The sequence below is a fragment of the Cupressus sempervirens genome, chromosome 9, assembly GCF_028749045.1.
Source record: "Cupressus sempervirens isolate cs-2001-9-10 chromosome 9, ASM2874904v1, whole genome shotgun sequence".
In the NCBI taxonomy this organism is placed as follows: Eukaryota; Viridiplantae; Streptophyta; class Pinopsida; order Cupressales; family Cupressaceae; genus Cupressus; species Cupressus sempervirens.
This window is the reverse complement of record NC_143126.1, coordinates 87,837,270-87,851,629: the sequence shown is the minus strand read 5'-3', so window position 1 is coordinate 87,851,629 and position 14,360 is coordinate 87,837,270.

Below are 14,360 nucleotides of genomic sequence, written 5' to 3'. Positions count from 1 at the left end.
ACTCTCTACTAGTGAGAGATGGTAGGGGAATCATTAGGGAAGTATCGCTATTTGACACCAAGATCCTATATATAATGGATTATCCTCTCATGATTACAAGGAGTCTGCTAACCTAGTGTCATCTCTCAAGGATGAGATCTTCTTCCCAACTCATCCCTACCAACTAAATTCAATGGTTGTTGTGCTCTTCATTAACACATAATGCAAATATAATTACATGAATGAACACAAGAAAAATATCACAAATGATCTCCATAAACTTATTTATACTCACTTAAAATGCTCAAAATCAAGAAACATAAACTCTTCAATGTCCAAGATGGAAAGAGTTAAGCATCAACACAATATTTAACTCATTACAAACATTCCATTTGTATCATTCCACATCACAATGTAACATCTCAGATTAAATTTCTATCAAATAGAACACACAATACAACTTGATCTTCTTATCACTATTTATATTCCATCTAATTACTCAAATGCCCACAACTAATTGAAAACAAACTCAAATGAGAGATTATATGTTATAAATCCATCCTTCCACATAATAATTTAATATGAAAAAGCTTCAAATTATGACATTTATAAATTTCCAATTTTCACATGCAAACCAACAATATGGAAATCCACCATTGATAGAGTCCAAAAAACCTTGAAAATAAAAAAAATTCCTAGGAAAGTTTTGAGACAATCCATTGGCAAAAAATCACCCAAAAACACAAAAATGCATTCAAATACTTTTTTTTTCCAATGAAAATTTAACAACATTTCTCCAAGAAACCCTTGTTTTTTTTCCAAATTTGAACGTACCAATAAAATACTCATTTAAATTAAATTCTAAAAGAAGATGATATACTCATAGATTCCTCTTACCATTGATTTGAAACATTTTTTTCCAAAAGAGCAAGAAATAAGAGAGAAATGGAAGGTCCTACCTCATTTCCCCCAAATTTGAAATGCAAAGAACTCACAAGATAGGAAACTATTGTACACAAATCTTAGAAAACCCAAGATGTTTAAATTCCTCTTCCAATGCATCCACACCCACAAACATCCATCTAAAATCCACTTCAAATTTTTGATTCCAAAATCCAAGCATGGAGATGGTTTTCTCCCAAATACAAACCAGTATTAAATGCCTTCTATTTTCTCTTTATAAAATGAATTTATTCAATGTTTTAATATAAATACATAATTAAATAATTGTAAAGCATTTCCTAACTCCCAAACATCGCAATTTACCATAATAATATAACTATCTTAGTTGAATTTCCAAAAATTAAAATAAGCATTTATACTATGAAACCCGATTAGATATAAAATCAAGTTTAAATACACCATTTCCAACTTAGCTTAAACCCAAAACCTGCAAAATACTTAGCCAAACATTATTTCATCATATTAAATCATTTAATATTTCATTTGGCCTCGATTGTGCATAAATAATTATTAAACTAGAACTTACTAATTAGGACCTATAAACTCGTATAAATAGAAAAATATGCACAAAATAAACATTAACCCAAACAACTTGTTACAGGGTATACATACAAGGTCAAGATCACCAAATACTACCAATGGGGGTAGTTGGGGTGTATGATGGGTCAAAACATTAGACAAATCACACTCTAGTGCACATGACAAGGCTAGGGTTAGGGAAAGTTGACCAATATATCATCTCTGAGTAACTCTCGATGGGGAATTACGCACACTTAGGCTTGTGGAGCCATGTGGAGTCGATGTATGGTACCTATAATCATTACAAATATTGACATCAAGTATACCAAATCATTAATAAATACATAGATAGTCAAACACATACATCATCAAATAACAATTTAATTGGTGAAAGGGAACTTTAGTGGCATAATCATTGCATGAATGTTATGACATCGCCCCTTCACACATAAATTCGTCATCTATCTAGTTTGTTAAACGTCATTAATTAACATTGGATAACATTAAATGTTAATTATACTTACTGCAACATGAAAACATTAGCTCATAACCATAACACCTTCTTACAATGACAGGGTTTGAGTGGCACTACATGCATCCTTACCTATAAATGAATATCGAAGGGGGTGAGTTATTAGCGTGTGGATAATCAAAGATATTTGGATCAAGATAAGTCTAATTTGGTTCTTTAAATTCTTTTTTAGGACAAGAGGGAATGATAAAGGTAATCTAAGTTTGGTGGTGGTGAGGATTGCCTAGATGTTTTTATGTTTGTGTAAATGGTTTCATAAAGATCCTTATGAATGCTTCTTCTATTATCTATGTTAGGAACCTGTGTGTTCCTTCTGTTTATTTTGTTAGAGTAGAGTTGTTGGACGCATATGCTTTGTAAGTCGTCCCGTGAGTTTATTTTATTATCCCACATGCATAGGTAGTATTACTTTTCTAGATCGTACCCAGTATATAAGAATAGGTTGAGGCCCTTGATGGGTACGGACGAATTTATTGTATTGAGCTTGCTCAAAGGAGGTTACCCCCTCGAAGTGGCCTGCGATCAGTAGATTTATTTTGAGTTCTGCTATCACTTTGTATTCTGTTATTTCGAGCATTCTCACGATATTGCTATAAGGAGGTTCTTCTCATCTGGTATCAGAGCACTCTCTTGGGCTCGCTGGGTGGAAATTACATCAAATTTTTTCTGTCGTGGCCTTCAGGTTCCTCTCACTTCTAATATCTCTTGTTATTGCAATAACTCTTTTCAGTTGTTCTGTCTGTGAGTGAATTTTTTTAAGTCGACTGTTCAGAAGAAAAAAAAAAAAAAAAAAAAAAAAAAAAAAGAGTAAAATTTTTTCTGTTTTTTAGTCGTAGCTTCCTTGTTTGCTTTCTGTTTCTGCTCATACTTCCGCAGAACGTCTGCAATATCATTTCGCATACTTCCTTCCTTGGCGACCCAACCCCAAATTTTACATATCAAAGCCCTAAAACCCTCATTTATCTAATTTTAGGGTTTGCCCTATCTTTTTCACCTCTCATCCAATCGCCACCAAACTGAGCCACAAGATTCAATTCCTCATTTTGCTCCCTTATCCCTCTTGGACTGTTCGCCTCATTTCGCCTCCCTACCCTTGAAACCCTCATTTTTCTTTTTCCCTTGTCCCCAGATAGTCTCCCACCACCCGTCGAACACCCATTTCCTATATGAGTTTTACCCAAATCCAAGTTTTCCGTAACTAAAAAAGTTTTTGTTTCTCATCTTCTACCCATTTCAAAAAAAAAAAAAAAAAAAAAAACCTTGTTTTATGGTTGTTACGCGTACAGGAGCAAAAATCATGGAAGAAGAAATTGCATCCCTCAAAACCAGACTTCAAGATCTGGATGACAAAATTCTGGGTCTTAACTTTCAGCAGTCAGCCATGAGCCGAAACCATTCAGGAGATACTGGGTCCTCTTCTGGCAATTTCCGTGGACCAAAGCTTGATTTTCCACGCTTCGATGGTTCTGATCCGACTGGATGGATCTATAGGGCAGAGCAGTATTTCAGCTTGCATAATACTTTGGATAACCACAAAGTCTCCCTTGCATCTTTTCATTTGGAACATGAAGCTCTTCAATGGTTCCGTTGGTACATCAAGGCTAATGTAGGCCCAACGTGGAGCGAATTGTGCACCCTCATTTTGGAGCGCTTTGGCCCTAGTTCCTTTGATGATTTCACAGGAGCACTCACTAAACTGTGTCAAACAGGCACTGTAAGAGAATACCAGACAGAGTTTGAAAAATTAGCTAATCACACAGAGGGCTTGTCTGATGAATTCTTCCGTAGTTGTTTTGTCAGTGGTCTGAAGGATGCACTTCGCTCAGAAGTCAAAATGTTTCGACCTACTACAATGATGGAAGCCCTTGGGTTGGCTAAGTTAGCGGAAGACAAGATTAGTGCTCTACAACGCTCCAGATCTAATTTTGTTCCATTCAAAAATACAGGTTCTCACAACCCTCCAGTCATACCAGCTCCCAGAACTACTCCGATCAAGCACTTGTCTGAAACAGAGATGCGAGTTAGGCGAGACAAAGGGCTTTGTTATAATTGTGATGAGAAATGGTCTCGGGGCCATAGATGTGTTCAGCAAAAGCTCTATCTCTTGGATGTGGATTCTCCACCGGAACTGGAAGAATATGTAGATGCTCAGGAAACAGTGGATGCTGAGGTTGAGCCTCACCAGCCTGAACCTCCTTCCCCAGAAGCTCCACCAGAGATATCTGTCCATGCTTTGGCAGGAGTCACTACTCCACAAACCATGCGGGTCCAGGGTTTCTTCAAGAAGATCCCTCTTACTATACTCATTGATTCTGGTAGCACTCATAACTTCATTGATCCATGCATAGCCAAACAGGCTGATTGCTTTATCCATCCCTGCTCTAGCTTTGAAGTCATGATTGCCAATGGGGGCACTTTACCTTGTAAAGGGAAATGTCGCAATGTGCGTCTCTCTATTGGAGATTATAACATGCGCTCTGACATGTTTGCCTTACCCTTAGGTGGCTGTGATGTGGTTTTGGGTGCCCAATGGTTACGCACTCTTGGCCCCATTCTCTGGGATTTTGCTGAACTTTGGATGCAATTTTCAGCCGAGGGGCACCAACACACTTTGAAAGGCTTACAACCAGGGTCTCTCAGCATCATCAGTTCACACCGTATGGAAAAACTTCTTAAGAAGAATTCACATGGTGTCATCGCTCAGCTCCATTCCATTCAGATGCAGCCATCAGCAGTCTCTAGCACTCCTGCCGATCTCCAACACATTTTGGACAAGTATTCTGGTATATTTGCTGAACCTGTGGGATTACCTCCTTCTCGTCCAGAGGACCACCGTATTCAGCTCCTTCCTGGCAGTGTTCCGCCCAACATCAGGCCCTACCGCTACCCATTTCATCAGAAGACCGAAATCGAGATACTTGTCCGTGACTTACTGAAGCAAGGTATTATTCGCCCTAGTACCAGTTCCTTTTCTTCTCCAGTTCTGCTTGTTCGCAAAAAAGATGGGTCATGGCGACTCTGCATTGATTTCCGAGCACTTAATCATCTCACTATAAAGGACAAGTTTCCCATTCCAGTTGTTGATGAACTTCTTGATGAACTTCATGGGGCTCATTTTTTCTCCAAGTTAGATCTTCGTTCTGGGTATCATCAAATTCGGGTTAATGAGGAGGATATACCTAAAACTGCCTTCCGCACACATGATGGTCACTATGAATTTTTAGTCATGCCCTTTGGCCTCACGAATGCTCCTTCAACATTTCAGGCAGTGATGAATAACATATTTCGACCATACCTCCGGAAATTCATTCTGGTCTTCTTTGATGATATCCTCATATATAGCAAAACTTGGGCTGAGCATCTCCATCATCTGAAGCTTGTCTTGCAACTTCTCTCTGATCATCAACTCTGTGCAAAACTATCTAAATGTGTGTTTGGCCAGGAGGAAGTGGAGTATCTCGGGCATATTGTTGCACACCATGGAGTGCGGGTGGATCCTACAAAAATAGATGCCATGAAAACTTGGCCGCATCCTAAAACTCTCAAGAGCCTTCGGGGTTTTTTGGGGTTGACTGGCTACTACCGCAAGTTTGTCAAAGATTACGGGAAAATTGCAGCACCATTGACAGCTCTGTTAAAAAAGGATGCCTTCTCCTGGACCCCTGTTGCTGAGACTGCATTTGAACAACTGAAACAGGCTATGTGCAGTACACCTGTTCTCGCGATGCCAGATTTTTCCAAACCCTTCACTATTGAGAGTGATGCTTGCAGCAATGGATTGGGTGCTGTTCTCCTGCAAGATGACCATCCTATTGCGTTCACTAGCAAAGCCCTCTCTGGTAAGAATCTAGCCCTCTCTACTTATGAAAAAGAAATGATGGCTATTTTGCATGCTGTACAGAAGTGGCGGCCATACCTCTTAGGGAGTCATTTTTGCATCAGAACCGATCACCAAAGTCTGAAATACTTACTGGAACAACGGGTATCCTCTCCTACACAACAGAAATGGGTCAGCAAACTCATGGGGTATGATTATGAGATCACCTACAAGAAGGGTAAGGAGAATATTGTGGCAGATGCTCTTTCTCGCACATTTGATAATCAAGCTTCCCTTTCCGCTATTTCTAAGCCCATTCCCAATTGGTTAGCGTCTATTCAGCAGGGCTATGATAGTGACTCTTCTTTATCTCAAATCATTCACCAGCTAGCCAATAATCCTTCTGCTATACCACATTACTCTTGGGATGGTGCTTCTCTTCGATACAAGGGTCGGCTAGTGCTTCCTCAGAACCCAGCTCTACATCAGGCTATTTTTTATGAACTCCATGCTTCTCCTTCAGCAGGGCACTCAGGCTTCCTCAAAACTTATGAGCGAGCAAGGAGAAACTTCTTTTGGAAAGGAATGAAATAGATGATTCAACAGATGGTGGCTGAATGTGATACTTGCCAACGCCACAAGGGTGAAACGACCCTCCTTCCTGGCTTGCTCGAACCATTGCCCATCCCTACACGGATTTGGACTAATATTTCTATGGATTTCATTGAAGGGCTTCCTAAATCCGGTGGCAAGACAGTGATCTTGGTTGTGGTTGATCGTCTCTCGAAATATAGTCATTTTTGTGCCCTCAGCCACCCCTATACTGCCTCCTCTGTTGCACAAATCTTCATGGACCAGATATTTCGTCTTCATGGACTCCCTTCTTCCATTGTCTCTGATCGTGATGCAACTTTTACTAGTCATTTTTGGACTGAACTGTTTCAGAAAACTGGCACCAAACTGAAGATGAGTTCGGGCTATCACCCACAAACTGATGGTCAAACGGAAATTGTCAATAAATGCTTGGAAACTTATCTTCGTTGCTTCACTTCCGAACAGCAACATCAGTGGGCCAAGTGGCTCCCTTTAGCTGAATGGTGGTACAATACCTCTTACCACACTGCCTCTAAAATGACTCCATATGAAGCAGTCTATGGTCAGGCACCTCCAGTGCTCCTTCCCTACACTCCCAACAGCTCACCAGTCCAGGCAGTTGACATAGTTCTCCGCAGCAGGGATCAGATTCTTCGTACCTTACAGGATAATCTTCACATGGCCCGTAATCGGATGAAACAGCAAGCAGATCAACACCGTTCTGAGCGCTCATTTCAAGTTGGGGATATGGTTTTTCTTCGTCTACAGCCATACAAACAATCCTCCCTAAAGCTGAAAGGGCGTCATAAGCTGGCCCCAAAATTTTATGGGCCTTATCAGGTTCTGCAGAAGATTGGTTCAGTTGCTTATAAACTGGAACTTCCTCCTTCTTCCTGCATTCATCCAGTTTTTCATGTTTCTTGTCTAAAGAAAGTTCTGGGTACCACTGTCAGAGCACAAACTACTCTCCCTGAAATGGATACGGAAGGATCCATTATCCTGGAGCCGGTAGCAATCATTGACCAGCGCACTCGCCAGCTTCGCTCTCGCTCCATCTCTGAGGTCTTGATTCAGTGGCATGGCATGCAACCAGAGGATGCTACCTGGGAACCCCTTCTTCAGATTCAACAACAATTTCCACACCTTAAGCTTTGAGGACAAAGCTTTTTTCTAAGGGAGAGGGGATGTTAGGAACCTGTGTGTTCCTTCTGTTTATTTTGTTAGAGTAGAGTTGTTGGACGCATATGCTTTGTAAGTCGTCCCGTGAGTTTATTTTATTATCCCACATGCATAGGTAGTATTACTTTTCTAGATCGTACCCAGTATATAAGAATAGGTTGAGGCCCTTGATGGGTACGGACGAATTTATTGTATTGAGCTTGCTCAAAGGAGGTTACCCCCTCGAAGTGGCCTGCGATCAGTAGATTTATTTTGAGTTCTGCTATCACTTTGTATTCTGTTATTTCGAGCATTCTCACGATATTGCTATAAGGAGGTTCTTCTCAATCTATTATTATAGTTATGGTCATTAAAAAATCTTCATATTGTACTTTTATTTAAGTATTTCTTCTTTTTCAGATATAAAAAATGGGGCACCAAGTGGGCTATACCCTAGTTACAAAAAGTGTCTTCAAGAATAAAAGACAAACTATACAAATGGTGTTAAACAAAATAAGAATTGTCACCTTATGACGAGCCTAAACAACCTAGTGACTTGGACTGGTCTCTTTTTTAAACACTTGTTCCTCTTCTTTATTCTCCTCTATAGTCATAACCAATACCAAGGGTTGGATTTATTATATTATCCTTAGTACACCAACAATCTCCTTTCAACTCTACTTGACCCCTCAACTAGAGTTACCTGGTCTCTTCATCTACTCTCATCTATATGATGATGAAGGAGATCGATGGATCATTATAAGGCATTGGTAGCTTTGGCCAGAGCTCTGTATCACCATACAACACTGGTTGCATATCGAAGCTCCAACAAGCTTTGGCTAGCTTAACATTAAGAATTTGACAAAAGTTTTTTCATCCTTTCCCTTGGCCTCCAAAAGCCACACTAAGACATGGAAGCTATATTTGTATTCACCCTAAAAACATTTGGTCAACTTCAAGAAAACCTCTCCAAAGATGAGCTTAGCAACCTCCAATATCTCTTACTCCCCAATATTGAATACCTTCCATCTATTGTCATCTATCAATACCTCTTATTTTCTTGTGATGAATGGTGTTTATAATGGTCAATGAATCTCCCTCTAGTTGAACCTACTTGTAGCCCATCCATCTATGTAACTAGATTGCTATCCAGGTCGCTTAGAACTCATCCTCTTTGTTGGGTTCATCTGATAGCCAATATCCTTCATTCTTGATTCCAAACAACACAACCTGCTCCCAAAGGTCCTAGACATCCCCTAGTAGCCCTATCAAAGTTAATTTCATCCAATTCTCTTATTTCAAATGTAGTTATTCTCTCATCCTAATGATGGATGACAGAATGTGATATGAAACATTGATGCAAAACAAAAACAAAGTCAACTCCAAAAAAAGGTAGCTTACAATGTATATGTTGTGCCAAAATAGACATGATCAACTTGAAATCTCTACTAAACAAAAGAGAGATCTTTCTCGCTATAATTCTATTTTTAAGAATTATAAGATATGTAAATATAATATTGATAATTACATTTTTTTAAAAAAAAATTCTAAAATGCAATCAAAGAAATTTTAAAATAGTATATTTAAAATTTGATAAATTATTTATTTTTTAAATAACTAATAATTTTATTTTTTAATTAAAAATATATCTAATTTTATGTAATTATAAAAAATTGAAATGGTAGGATTGGAATCTCAAACTACTACAATTTATAGCCATACAACACTTATGATTATTTTATAGTTATCATTATTTTCAAAAATGTTTAGCCATTGAATTGTTTAGTATATTGAGAATTTCGTAAAGAACAAGGATGTGCACGAGCAACCCTATGTGGAACGCACTAAATATCATATCAAAAACATTGTGCAGTTTAAACGTCAAATACTAGATATCTTTTCTATAGTTTTTAATATTTAATTACAAGGAAATGTTCCAACCCCAGCTAAATTTTGCATGTTTATATGTCAAGTTTGTAACTGTTCATTTGACCGCTGCGAGTCACGATGTTGGTTTTAGATGTTTTTTAAAGGAGAATTAGTTTGTTCATTATGCTTATTTTTCAATAATAATTAAAACAAATCTATAGAGAATAAAGTATTGAGAAATTAGTAATTTTTCTTATTTTTTAATTGTTCTAAAAATTTGTTAAAACGGTGTCAACAAGTAGATGTTATGATAGATCATTTTAATAGCTTATTTTTCTTAGATAAAAATAAAGTTTTGATTGTTAATTCAATGATGTTAAAAACAAATTATTTAAATGAGTTGGTTTAAAAATAATAATTTGTATTCATAAAATATAAAATTAAGTGATGATAACAATGAAATATATCAATCAATAAAATATGTATTCAATTTTAAATAAGTAGATGATTTCCATTAAAAAGGAAAATTATTGAAGTGAGTTGGTTTAAAATTAATTGTTTTTATTAATAAAATATTAAGTTAATTAAAGAAAGTCAAAGTGTTGTAATAATATCATATGAAACATTTTAATTAATAATAATATTCATAAATTTAAAATTTATGGAGTATGACTATTCATTACTTCAGAAATTTCTTTCTAATAATTTCTTTTTAGAGGGTAGGCATGTTAATTGACTTTTGAGGGCTAAACCTTTTATGTGTGATAGATCTAAGGTGTGTTGAAAGACAATCCACGTCCTTTAGGTCCGAAATTCAATACAAGAGATGAATGGGGATATACTCTTGCTATTAAAGCTAAACAACTCCCCAATGAGACAAATAATGAGGTTGAATGCTTGACAACAATTAATGTTATTTTGATGGCAAATGATCTATAGGCTTGCAAGTTATGCTTGGAAGGGGATTCTCATATTGTGATCAATGGGGGTATCAAGGGTGAGACTAATGTGAGGCATTTGAACAAGCACATTCAAAGAATTAGAACTTTGGTTGATTCTTTTGAAGAGTTTGAGGTGTCCTGCGTGTTTCGTGAAGCTAACGTTGAAGCAACCCGATTTTCTAAATTTGGAGTGTGGCAAGACATGGCACAAAGGCTTCAGATGACCTTTTTTAAGACCTTAGAAATTTTGATGTTAGTTCTTGGGGATGCAACTAATCCTTTTGTGCATTTGATGATGTGATAGTTTTGGGAAATCTTTTCCCTAGTAGGCAGTGGGCCATCTTCCATTTTGAGGAATTGTTTGGTTTGTGGAAGGACAAACTATGAGATGTTGCAAATTTGAAGTGAAGTGACATTATTTCCCATTTATTATGTTGAGCGTAGGAGTAGAGAGGGCCTTCAAACTTTTTGATGGTGTCAAGAAGTGTGTTCTAGAGTTTTCCAAGGATTTTATGTATGGAGGTGTCACTCAGCCAAGGCTGGTGTTTGCATGCATTTTCTAAGTTGGAGGTGGAGTGGCTAAAAATGGATGCCAACTTTTCTTTGACATTGTTTCCCATTTATTATGTTGAGCGTAGGAGTAGAGAGGGCCTTCAAGCTTTTTGATGGTGTCAAGAAGTGTGTTCTAGAGTTTTCCAAGGGTTTTATGTATGGAGGTGGCACTCAGCCAAGGCTAGTGTTTGCATGCATTTTCTAAGTTGGAGGTGGAGTGGCTAAAAATGGATGCCAACTTTTCTTTGAGTTCACAAAACCAACAACATGCTTTTGCAGTGTGATCTTTGTGAAACGTATGATCGAGCTTTTCCATTTTGATGATCTGTAGTTTTGGGTCTACATTTGTTGCATCTTCAAGGAAGAATACTTGAACAACAATATTCGGCCTAGAAAAAATCAAGACATAACATCTCTCTTTCTCACATGGGCATTGATGCTTGGAATTCGGGAGGAGGGAAGGATGGTTATGTGCACTTGTGTTGTGTGGTAGTGGGCTTGAAGGGAATTGTGGAACTTACAGTTCCTAGGGTGGGAATAAATATCGGACAAGGTTCGTAGCAAGTGGTAGGTGGGAAGGAGGATGACCTCCAACCCTTGATGTTGTAGAGCTCCTCCAAGCCCATACAAGAACAAATTTAAGGGGCTTAGGTTGGCTAGGTTCGGCTCAAGTTTTTTCTCCATTGATACAAGGAGCAATAGGAAGAAACTATGCGCAAGCGAAGGCGCAAGATGAAGTCCACTTCAGTTAAGAGTGCTTCTTTGTCGAGCATGGTGATGCAGAGCCACACCTTGGAAAACTCAGGAGGAATCACTCACTCAACTGAGTTGCTTCAAGGGGCACATACACCCACTAGCACAAACCTAAAACCAAGTTCAACTATTTTCTTTATATAGATATACATTCATGAGAATCTTCGATGTGAACTTCAGGAGTCTCTTGTCACCACCCTTGTATTTTCTAACCGCTCAACATATTTGCATGGAACTTGTGACATAAAATTTACTGAAAATCGTGCCCCATTCAGCACAAATCGACCCAACCTTTTTTTCTCTTCTGTGATTGAGAACATAGACCAGGATTGAGCATTCTTCCTGAACACACTCGAATATAAAAACATTGAGATACATTATCCTTCAACGTTAAGACATCTTTCTTTTCCCATATTTGATATCACATCTCTGCTGTATTACTCACAAATCGGTGATTAATAAATAAAACATTCAATTGGTTCTCATATAGAATCCCGTGTGGATACTTGTGTTACTTATAAAATTGGCAAAAACAAACAAAAGGAATAGAATCCCGTGTGGTTGCCTATGTCGACCATGGCACTAATCAAGAAAAAAAATCATCCGAAAAGAATGATTTATATACATATTCTTCTGTGAACTTAGAATCAAACACAGGGAGTTGAATCGATCCACATGACAAATGATTTAACTTACATATGCGATCTCACAGATCGATTCCCTGGAAAGGAACTCAGAAAGTTTTGAAGTTTTGGAGGAAGAAAAATAAATAACTTGCATACAAACTGTCTGCTACAATACATTCCTCGTTTTTTTCAGAATGTCGGCTCCCCAAAAAAAATGAATAGTAAAATTATCCTATCAACTGGAAAAGATACCCGAAATAACCAATCCACTCCAAAAACAGGAAACTTTCTATTTTTCTCTGATCCTCACTGTCGTTCTTTCCACAAGACAGCTTTTAAAAAACCGACTTTTCTTTCCAACTGGAGGGAATCTGAAACGTTTTCTTTCTATCCAGAAAGAATTTTAAAAAAACGTCTTTTGTCCAAGAAGAATAATATTCTAAAAACGTCTTTTGGATACTCTAAAAAACTGTAACCGACTTCCTGATGGGATTCTTTTAATTATTGAAGACTCAATTACGAATTAAACAACTACTCTATTTTAAAAACTACATCACTCCTGGTCCTAGGTGGCTATATTTGGAGAGCTCATCGAATTGCTACTCCAGTTATGCCACCACATGTAGGACATTATTGAAAACATTAAAAATTAAAACAAACATAAAACATAACATTAGTTTCCTATTGCATTTCAACGATGTTGCCTCTGGTAGCATTTTTCTGCTCTGCCACTGCAGCACATGGTAGTTTTTGCAGCTGGTGGGAAAGTATAAAAAATGAAGCTAGGGAAGAAGAGCGTGGAGGGATGTTCATCTTGAATTTGTCCAAGAAAGATATTTAGGGGTGGCTCCAATGAGTGTGCTATGGGAGTTTCTAGTTTGAGCCTAGATTTTTTTTTTATAGGTATTTTGGGTTTGGATTTGGTGTGTCCAGTTTTGGTAGTTTGGATCTTTTTTGATATATAATTATAATGATGTATTTGGGGTGGTGGTCGATCTAGGATGCTTGGTCTCCAAAGTTGGTGTTTAGGTTTTCTATTCAATCTCGAGGACCTTGAATTTTTTGTGTTATCTTTTTTCTATATAATTTTGAATTATTATGGACATTTGACAAATAATTTATAATTTATAATTATTTTTCAAACATAATTCATTTAAGTCAATAATTAATTTTGACTAGTAAAAATAGGACAACTATTTACTATTTTTTATGTGAATGAAATGAAATAGTTGTTGACTATTTGACAATCAAATTAAATAATATTTAAATTACAAGTGAATCGATTTTGACAAATGAATTGACTCATATGACCAACAAATATTTAAATTAATCAATTTAAAAATTATTTTTTATTTATACAATACAAGTCAATAAAAAATAAGACAAGAATATCATAATTGTGTCATATGAAACATCTTAATTAATAATGGTATTCATCCATCTTAAATTCATGGCATAACTACTCACTACTTCTAAAATTATTATTTAATAATTTTTCTTTGACTGTCTTATAATAGTTTTGAGTTATTCTAGAACATTTGACATATAGTCTATAGCTATTCGTAAGCATTATTTAAATTTAACAGTCAATGGTCAATTTTAGCCAATAAAAACGCCAGTAGCTATACAGCCACAAAAATGCATTTAAAAACAAGACAATCATAAGACAACAATTTACAATTTTTAGTTATAAATGAAATATAAAATTATTATTGACCGTTTGACCATAAAATCTAAAAAATACTCACAAATAAAATAATTGTACCAGATTGAAAAACTTCTTAACATCTTCAAATTATTTTTGATAAATTAGAGAAATAAAATAAAATACCCATAACATACTGAGACAGAGTACTTGAATTTGGAGGAGGATTCTGTAAAAACAATTAGGAATCTGTAAATCTATAAATGCATCCATTGGTATTTGATGGGGCTTCATTTATTTGTCTACCTCAAATATAGCAAAATAACATTTCTTATCTTGGGTAGATTCAGTCCTTTATTAAGGAATTTAATAATAGTTTCAATAATTTTCAGTTTTATGGCCTTAATATGTA